Raw genomic sequence first — 10270 nt, 5'->3', positions numbered from 1 at the left:
TAAATCCATGTGATAAGACATTAGAAATGAAAAAGTGTTATATATGTAATAATGCTAAATAAACAAAGAAGGGTAATATATGTCATATGGAGTAAACACATGTATGTAAAAAGATCTCATTTATGAATATTATTTTTCCAGTGATAGGGCTTGAATTCAGGCCCTTGAAACTGGTCTGAAATTCTTGCCTTCAAAGACAGTGAGCTCCCCCTCCCCAACAGTGCCACAGAGTTACCCAGACCCTAAGTTCAAATCCCAGGCCTGCCAGAAAGATGGTGCAAATTCCAAGCCAGGGCCTTATATTTTTTTGTACTCAGCTCATAGGAACTCTGGCTCAACCTTGATCACCCTAGGCTGGGATGCAGCCTCTGGACCCACAGCCCATCCGGAGATCCTAGGACCTGAGTTCAAATCTTGGGAATGTCAAAAAAAGGTGAAAGGTTGGGAAGGTGCCTCAATAGTAGAGTGCTTGCTTTGCATGTATAAGGCCCTGAGTCCAATATCTCAGCACCACATAAGCAGAAAAAAGCTGAAAGTGTTGCTTTGGCTCAAGTGGTAGAACGATAGCCTTGAGATGAAGAGTTGAGGGACAGCACACAGACTCAGACTTCTGCCCCACAACCGACAAAAAAAAAGAAAACAAAACAGAGGGGAGGGGAAGGAGAAGGATAAAACTGGAATGTTCCAGAAAGTGGTTTTATATCGTTTTTTTCCTTTGCATTGTGACAATCCTGGGTCTAAATGACAGGGCCCAGAAAGTGTTCATGACCTTGCACTGCTGAAGTTTGGTTGGCTATCAGGAAAGCCATCGCCAAAACCAGCAATCTAGGTCCGGCGTTCAAATCCCCGCCACCTACAAATGTCAAGAGATCCTAAGAAACGCATTCTGATAGACATCCCTATGAATGGAATGTTTAAAAGTAACAACTACATTAGTAGTTAGTGTATGAGTATATTATAAAATTATACACAATAATCATAGGACATTGACTAATTTTCAATTAATACTTTATTATAAATTCAAACATGATAACTAAATAAAGGAAGAAATAATGTAATTATTGATAATTAGTAGTAAAATAGTATATATCACTTAATATCATACAGATATCTCTCTTGTTTTATACATATATGTATCTATATGTATCTATATGTATCTATCTATCTATCTATCTATCTATATCTATATCTATATCTATATCTATCTATCTATCTATCTATCTATCTATCTATCTATCTATATATATATAAAACAAACCATATCTATTTCTACACTTGTCACTCCTGGGGCTTAGTGGTAGAGTGCTTGCCTAATATATATGAAACCCTGGGTTCATTTCCACACTATTACATACAAAGAAAAAGCCGGAAGTGGTCACTCAAATACCAATAAAAGTTAGAAAGTTATGACTGCAACTATAGAATCCCAGGACTTCAAATACCTCATGACAGAGCAAACCGGTAATCTGAAGTTGATGGTTGCCATCTAACCTGAGATCTCTAACCAGAGATCAACCACTGCAAACCAACTCCATAGAATAGATGCTGCTGTCTCACCGCTAGCTGCTCAAGGATGAGATCTGATACTGGTGGTTTGAATACTCAGGCCTGGCAGGAAGTCTGCGAGACTTTGAGCTATGGCTCAAAGTGGTAGAGCTCTAGCCTTGAGGCAAAGGTCTTAGGACATTACCCCCAACCTATGAGTGCAGTCCCCAAGGCTGATGACTCTCCTCCCCATCAACCATCCCTCAAAACTGTTAGATGTAAACTTTTATGGTTTGTGACATTTTTCTGAAAGAATGGTGATACTGATGAAAGCACCCTAATTCTAATGACAGCTTGTGGGATACAGCTTTGTGATGAGTCCTTCCTGGGGTTCTGGGTGCTGAGTCCTTCACAGGGTTCTGGGTCCTTCATAGGGTGCTGTGTGCCCAGTCCTTCACAGGATGCTATGAGCTGAGTCCTTCACGGGGTGTATTCTTTCATCTAGTCTTTGTCAGCGCTCCACAAGTAGATGATTGTGCAGATGAGAAAGTTGAGGCTCAGATATGTCCCCAAGGAAGGGCGAAATTTATGTATGTACTGAACACTAGTGACTTGTCTCCTGCTGACAATTGTTTTGGTTTAGTTTTCTCCAACATGAACCTTTAATCCAGAGCCTAGGCACTGACTTTCCTCTTGGGCTCATGGCTAGCACTCTACCACGTGGAGCCAAAGTCCCCCTTGCAGCAAAATGTCACAGCTTAGGTGGTTTTAGCAGAGGTCTATCATCCTGCCTGCTCAGGAAGCTGAGGATATGGGTTCCAAACTATCCCAGTATAAAAAGGTCCCATGAGTCTATTATGTCCTATTCACCATTTAGAAACTTAAAGTGGAAGCTGAGCACTCACAGTTCTCATCCTAGCTACTCAGAGCCTGAGAATTGAGGATCACAGTACAAAACCAGCCTGGGCACGAGATTTCTTCAGATGGTTATCTCCAATGAAACACCAGAAAACCTGAAGAGGTGCTGTAGCTCAAGTGGTAGAGAGCTAGACTTGAGCTGAAGAGCTCAGAGACAGCACCCAGGCCCAGACTTCAACTCCTCCAACTTACATCAAAAGAAAGAAACCTGAAGTGGAGTGCTGGGAATGTGTCTTAAGGGTAGAGTGCTTTGCATGTATGAAACCCTGTGTTTAAATCCTCAGTACCACATCCTTAGAAAAAAGCATGAAGTTACTCTGTGGCTCAAGTGGTTGTGTGCTGTCCTTGTACAGGAGAAACTCTGGTACATTGCTCAGGTCCTGAGTTCAAGCTCCAGGACTGGTGTATGCACAAGCACACACATACTTACACACACACACACACACACACACACACACACACACACACACACACACACACACACACACAAACACACATACAAAGATATCAGAAATGAAACTGTGACACCAAATGGTAAAACAAAGAGCTTCTCTGAGCTCATGGTCAGGACCCTGGCCCTGTGTTCAACCTGAAATCTACCCACTCAGGGCCCAACGCAGAGAAGGCAAAGGTTTCAATACCTGATGAGCTTCACTAGCCTTAGATGACAGGAAGCATTGTGATTTTGCACAAGTGCTTAGATTTAACAAGCTCCCAGAAACTAGGGAGGCACCTTTGTCAATTAGGAATCATTTCATTAGGTTCAACTCCCTAGTTGTCTGCCAGAAGTACCCTTGAATTAATTGTAGCAGTTTGTTTCAACACTTGAACATAGCCTAACGAAGACAGGATGAGTGCAGGGAACTTGGCCTGCAACGGGAGATGGCACAAATGAAGGCTTCCTGTCAAAACAGAGCACTGGGAGAGAGAGAGCTTGGGGTTCAGAGTCCTTTTTCTCCTGGCCTTCAGAGTCTGCCCACACTCATCTTCACTAATTGCGCCCATGCATTGTTTGTTACACAGCGGTACAGGAGTGAGACTTCTTTTTCTGCCTGTTCCAACAATGAGGCAGACTTCCTCCAGCAGCCTGGGGTGCTCAGAAAGCCTCAGGCTACATTGGAAAGAATGAAGGGAGCCCCGGAACATGCTTGAAAGCACTCTCTGTGCTATGAAATCATTCTATTCAAAGCAAATTTCCTACCTGGGTTCTTTCTTCATAGCGACTCTGGATGTTCACTGATAGAAATATGTGCATATACACAGACACATGGACTTAATGGCTGTTTTTCTTTGTGACAGGTCCTGAAGCTTCTACTGTGAGCCTAGACATTGTCCCTAAGCTCCTTTTGCTGAAAGAATCACTTTATTGTATCTTAAACCATAATTAATCTAGGCTGGGGTACAGAATTTAGACCAACAGATGATCTAGGGATCCTAGAACCCGAGTTCAACTTCCACCACTGTCAAAAAATCATCAAACCAACAAAAATGGAGGAGGAAAAAACCAGGAAGTTTTACACAAGCATTTTACCTTTGTTTCCTTTGCACTGTGACCATCCTGTGTCTCAATGACTCAGCTTGAAAATTGTACATGACTTTGCTTGCCCGAAGGTTGGGGGCTGTCAGTGAAACCTGAGCCCAACCCAGACATCTAGGCCATGAGTTCCATCCTGGGACTGCCACCGACACATGATTGAAGATCCTAGGAAATTCATTCCTATCTATAGGAAAATATTAGAATGTTTGGCATTTACGAATAGAATTACTAATTAGCTAGTCAATCTAGTATAATATTGTACACAATAAACATAGGTCATTGATTAATTGAATTAATACTTTATTAAGTCTTCTAACATGATTAATTAATGGAGGCATAATTTTAGACCAAATAATTGGTAGTCAGAGAATATATAAAAATAAGATATAGATATCACTATATATGTAGTTATGCACTAGAATCTACATAAATGTCTATCTGTCTCTCTCGTTATACATTTATTTAGAGATGCATATGAATATGTAAATACACACACACACACTGCAATCTACAAATGTATCTGTTTATATATTGGTCACTCCTAGGGCTTGACCTCAAGTCCTCAAATTTGCCCGACAACTTCTCTTACATCAGACTGGTGTTTTAACATTGACCCGTTCATGAAGTGGGTCTTGTAGGCCCAAAGTTCAAATCACAGAACTGCCAAAAACTTAATCCTGGTGGAAGAAACTAATTGTCCCACTTGTTTTCCTTATCAGTGAAAGTCCTGGGTCTCAGGAATGCTAGATAATACATAGGCAAATCTATGTCCTATGTAATAGAATGTAAAAAATATTATTATAAGTGTAATCATACTCACTAAAATACATAACAAATAAGTAAAACGAAATAAAATCAGTAACTACATGAAGTGAAATATGCAGTAAACCTGTGTATGTAAATATAAATCATGTATTTAAAATGTATACGAATATTATTTTTTTCAAGTGCTAGGATTTGAATTCAGACCCTGGGAACAGGCCTGACTTTCTTGTCTTCCAGCACAGTGCGCTTTCCCTTCCCCCACAATGCTGCAGGTTTACCCAGACTCTGAGTTCAAACCTCAGACCCGGCAGGAAAAATGGTGTGAATTCCAAGCCAGGCAGTCTCATATTTTTTAAAATATTTTTAATATATGTATGTATGTATATATGTATATATGTATTTTTATTTCATGAAGCACAGGGCTTGAACTCAGATCATGGCAACTCTGCCTCAGCTTCAATCACTCCAGGCTGGGTTGAAGCCACTGGACCCACAGCCGAATCTGGATTCCTGGGCCCCAAAGACTGACAGGAATAAAAATAAATAAAATGACACAGATAAGGTTTCCTTATTTGCAATAACTAGTATATGTCTGAGTCAAGCAGAAAAGGTCAGATAAGTTGATGTTAGGGAAATGAACCCCAAGATAAGTATTCAAATAATTTTTATTTCATTCAATTGTTTCTAACATATTTATAAGATGCTTTCTATGTTGCTTTGTATGTCCCTCCACCACGGAATAAACCGTGCTTTCACTGTATTTGATGGTGGTATAATTTGTGGAGGGGAAGGGAAAAAATCGTTTAAATTGGGAAACAGGTGGACCCATTGCAACAATGAGATGTACAAGTCATTATGTTGAAAAACGAACTTTACAACTTTGGTGGGGGGGAGGATTGGGCAGGGAGGGTATGGGAAGGGAAACAAAGAAGGAGGCAACAATGCTTGATAAGAAATATACTCGTTATCTTGCCCATGGAATTGTAACCCCCTGTATGTTATTTTTACAAAAACAAAATAAAACAAAACCAAATCGGGCAACTTGCAGATGGCTGTCTGTTTTACATTTGTTTTCTTTGCAAGGTGATCATACTGGGTCTGAATGACATGGCTGAAAAATGATTGTAACCTGGCGTTGCTGAAGGCTGGCAGGCTACCACGGAAGCCATAGGTCAACACAGCCACATAGGCCCTGACCTCTACCAAAGGAAGGAGATCCTAAGAGTCTGGTTCCTATTCATAGGAATACCCATGGAAGGTTATGAATGTCAAGGTTGAATTAGTTGTTCCTGAATGATACTACTATAAAATTAAACAGAGTAGGGCTGGGAAGGGGGCTACATGGTAGAGTGCTTGCCTTGCATGCATGAGGCCCTGGGTTCGATTCCTCAGCACCACATAAGCAAAAAGAGAAAAGCCGGAAGTGGCACTGTGGCTCAAGTGGTAGAGTGCTAGCCTTGAGCTAAAGAGCTGAGGAACAGTGCTCAGGCCTAGAGTTCAGGCCCCATGACCGAACCCCCCCCCAAAAAAAAATTAAACAGAGTGAATTTAGGAGGCCGATGGATTTTAATGAATTTTTTTGACACATTAAAAGAATACTATTAATTACAAGGTCGCAATCGTTTCAGGCAGAACTGTGGTTGATTTAATCAATATTTCATTAAGGATGAAAACAATAATATTAATTACATGGAGGCATAATAAATACCCAAGAATTGCTAGGAGTATAATTTATATAAATGAAGAATATATAGACATCTCTGGCACTCTTTAAAGATCTATATTTATTTGTGTACTACCATCTGCATGTCAATCTGTTCTAATTTTGTCAACCCCTAGGGCTCAATCTCAGGTGCTAGGAACTGCTTGTCAGCTCTACATGCCTGAGGCTGGCGTGTTGACACTCACCCATTCATGAATTAGGCCTTGTAGGTTGTGAGTTCAAATGCCAGAACTCACAAAAATTGAATCGTGGAGTAAGGAGCCCATGGTGTCACATGCTTTCATTTTCTATGAAAGGCATGTGTGTCAGGTCTGAAGTTTCATACATAGGAAAATCTATATCCTATGTAATAAATGAAGTAAATATTGTATGTATAATAACAGTCAATAAAATAAATGGTAAATAAATGTATAAACCAAAAAATTAAATGAATAACTACACTAAGCGCAATATGAAGTCAACATACAGGGCTCGATCTCAGGGCCTCAAAACTGCCTGGCAGCTGCACTGGCTAGCGGCTGCTGTGCTGGCTGTTACCCATTCATGAACTGAGCCTTCTAGGCCCTGAGTTTAGATCCCAGCACTGCCAAAAATGTAATCTTGGAGTGAGAAGCCGAGCGTGACACATTTTCCTTTTTTTGAAAGTTCTTGGTGACAGGTAGAATGTATAAATTGTGTGAAAATCTATATGCTATGTAATAGGATGTCATGAAGGTAATAAATGTCATAGGTGAAATAATTGTCAACACAATAAATGAAAAACAGATTGCATTAGTTGTGAATCATTCTGGGATAAAATTAGACGCAATAATTATAGGACTTGGATTAAGTTGATTAATATTTTATTGAGCATTAACAGAATAAAAATTACATGGAGACATAATTAAATACCTAATAACTGGTAGTAACGCACGATGCATAATTTAATTTGTCTCATTCTATAAAATATATAATTATACGTATGTATGTACATATATGAAAAAAATAACAGGATATTGAGTAATTATTAATTAATGCTTTATTAATTGTTCAGCTGGGACACGTCATTAAATGGAGACATTATTGAATACCTAATAATTGGTAGTAATATTATCTATAATTCAATAATATACAGACATCTCTCATTTTGGTATATAATATTTGTATAAGGAAGCTCTATCTATTTATACTTCGTTTATTCCTGGGGCTCGGTGGTTGAGTGCTTGCCTAGTTAGCACAAAGCATTGGGTTGGATTCCTCAGTGCCACATAAACAGAAAATTGAGAAGTTCTGCTGTTTTTCAATCGAGTGCTAGCCTGGAGCACCAACGCTTAGGGACATTTCTAACTCCTTACTCAAGGCCCAGGACTGCTGCCAAAAACAAGGTAGAATGTTCTAACTGCAATAAGGACAGGATTTCAAGTACATCATCACAGAGCAAACTAGGAGTCTGGTGCTGACAGCTGCCACCTAACCTGACTTAGCCAGATGTAAAGCACTGCAACCCAGCTGCACGGAACCAGACCCTGCTGGCTGGCTTAACCCCATCTTCCTAGCTGTTTGGTGGCTTTAAAACCCAGCCTTGGTAGGAAGTCTGTGAGACTCTTCGATATGTGGCTCCTAGTGGTAGAGCTCTAGCCCTGAGCAAATGTTATTAGAACAGTATGCACATGCTTTGAGTTCAAGCCCCATGGGTAACACCCCTCAAAAAAACACCCTTCTAAACCATTAGATGTGATCTTGTGTGGTTTGTGAATGGTGATACTGATGAAACCATCCTAATTCTATCAACAATTTGTGGAATAGAGCTATGTGCTGAGCCCTTCACAGGGTGTTCTGTTCTGAGTCTTGCACAAGGTGCTATGTGCTGAGTCCTTTACAGGGTGCAGTGCGCTGAGTCCTGCATTTGGTGCTGTGTGCTGAGTCATGCAAAGAGTGTCATGGGCTGTGTCCTTCACAGCACTGGTCTATGTAAGAACTCCAAAACTGAGATGATTTTGCAGACAAAAAATGTGAAAAATGAGTTTGAATCACTGTGCGACGACGGAGTAGGTGTCCGAGGCCTCGCCATGCCTCCGAATAGCCTTTTCGCTGCCTTGCTTGCGTGAGCTTCAGCAGAATTCGAGATGGCTGGTGGTAAGGCTGGGAAGGACTCCAGAAAGACCAAGACAAAGGTGGTTTTCTGCTCGCAGAGAGCCGGCTTGCAGTTCCCAGTTGGCCGAATTCATCGACATCTGAATTCTAGGACAACCAGCCACGTAAGTGTGGGAGCGACCGTCGCTATGTACAGCACAGCCATCCTGGAGTACCTCACTGCGGAGGAACTTGAGTTGGTAGGAAATGCATCAAAAGATTTAAAGGTAAAGCTTATTACCTCTTGTCACTTGCAACTTGTTATTCGTGGAGATGAAGAATTGGACTCTCTCATCAAGGCTACCATTGCTGGTAGTGGTGTCATCCCCCACATCCACAAGTCTCTTATTGGGAAGAAAGGACAACAGAAGACTCTCTAAAGGATGCCTGGTTTCCTTGTTATCTCAGGACTCTAAATACTCTTAACAGCTGTCCAGTGTTGGTGAATCCAGTGGACTGTATCTCTGTGAAAAAACACAATTCTGCCTCTTTGTAATTCTATTTGAGCAGGTTGAAAGTTTAATTATCTTTCCAACCAACCAAATTTCTGCATTCGAGTCTTAACCATATTTAAGTGTTACTGTGGCTTCAAAGAAGCTATTGACTCTGAAGTAGTGGGTTTTGATTAACTTTTTAAAAAACTGTTTGGATTTTAATTGTGATGCAGAAGTTATAGTAACAACATTTGGTTTTGAACAGACATTATTTCCACTGCAGTGGATAAGCTCAATAAAGGTCATATCCCAAAAAAATGTGAAAAATGTGAAAAATGTGAAAAATGTGATATATATATATATATATATATATATATATATATATATATATAATGGAATTCTATGACATTGCCCATTTGTTAGGATATGGAAAGATTTCGAAAAAATTATATTAAGTGAAGTAAGACAAGCCCAGAGAAACATAGGTCCCATGGTTTCCCTTATTTGCAATAACTAGTATATGCCTGAGACAAGCAGAAAATGTCAGATACGTTGGTGTTAGGTAAAATGAACCCCAACATAAGGATTCACATGTTTTTTTTTAATGGAATTGTTTCTAACATATTTATAAGATGATTTATTTGTTGCTTTGTAGTTTTCTCCTCCACAGTATAACCCCTGTTTTCACTGTTTTTGATGTTGGTATAATTTGTGGAAGGGAAGGGATAAAGCAAATCTTTTAAATAAGGATACAGGTGGACCCATTGCCACAATGAGATGTACAATTCATTATGTCTAAAAACGAACTTTACAACTTTGGTGGGGGGGAGGAAGGAGAAAGGATGGGAAGAGGAAACAAAGGAGGAGGCAACAATGATTGACAAGAAATGTACTCAATACTTTGCCGATGTAAATGTAACGCCTCTGTATGGTATTTTCACAATAAAGAAAAGAAGTTTGATTTAATAAAAAAGAATATTGAGGCTCATATGTGTCCCCATGGCAGGGACAAAAATGTGTATTACTGAAGACTAGTGAGTTCTCTCATGCAGAAAATTTTGTTCTGTTTTTTTCTCAGTTATGAACCTTGAAATCGGGGCCTAGGCACTGACACTTACCTCTGGGTTTATGGATAGCCCTCCACCACGTGGAGACAAGGATCCCCTTCCAGCAGAGTGCCACAGTCTAGGGGTCTATAGCTGAGGTCTGTCATGCTGCCTTTTCAGGAAGCTGAGACCTGAGGATCTGGGTTCCAAAATATCCCAGACACAAGAGGTCCCATGAGACTATTATCTG

At 40.1% G+C, this 10270-nt stretch overlaps 1 pseudogene; it reads left to right on the top strand.

The window, feature by feature from the left end:
- Nucleotides 1–8517: 8517 nt before the first annotated feature.
- On the top strand, nucleotides 8518–8920 carry LOC138816412 (histone H2A.Z pseudogene; annotated as a pseudogene).
- Nucleotides 8921–10270: the final 1350 nt, after the last annotated feature.

The sequence above is a fragment of the Dipodomys merriami genome, unplaced genomic scaffold (assembly GCF_024711535.1).
Source record: "Dipodomys merriami isolate MVZ:Mamm:240054 unplaced genomic scaffold, mDipMer1.0.p SCAF_698, whole genome shotgun sequence".
Lineage (NCBI taxonomy): Eukaryota > Metazoa > Chordata > Mammalia > Rodentia > Heteromyidae > Dipodomys > Dipodomys merriami.
Note: the sequence above shows the minus strand (reverse complement) of the source record. Positions and strands in the feature narration are given on the sequence as shown.